This window comes from Arachis duranensis, chromosome 5 (genome assembly GCF_000817695.3).
Source record: "Arachis duranensis cultivar V14167 chromosome 5, aradu.V14167.gnm2.J7QH, whole genome shotgun sequence".
Classification (NCBI taxonomy): Eukaryota; Viridiplantae; Streptophyta; class Magnoliopsida; order Fabales; family Fabaceae; genus Arachis; species Arachis duranensis.
The window spans coordinates 44,712,169-44,712,507 of NC_029776.3; positions in this window are offsets into that span (position 1 = coordinate 44,712,169).

Consider the following 339-nt stretch of genomic DNA (forward strand, 5'->3'; position numbering starts at 1 on the left):
AATGTTCTTAATTGAAAAAGAGAAGAATTGCATGAATTTTGAATTTTATAACATATTAATTATTTTGATGTGGTGGCAATACTTTGTTTTCTGAATGTATGCTTGAACAGTGCATATGTCTTTTGAATTTGTTGTTCATGAATGTTGGCTCTTGAAAGAATGATGAAAAAGGAGACATGTTACTGAGGATCTAAAAAATCATAAAAATGATTCTTGAAGCAAGAAAAAAGCAGTGAATACAAAAAAAAATTTCGAAACAAAAAAAAAAGAGAAAAAGAAAAAGAAAGAAAAAGAAAGAAATAAAGTTGTGATCCAAGGCAAAAAGAGTGTGCTTAAGAA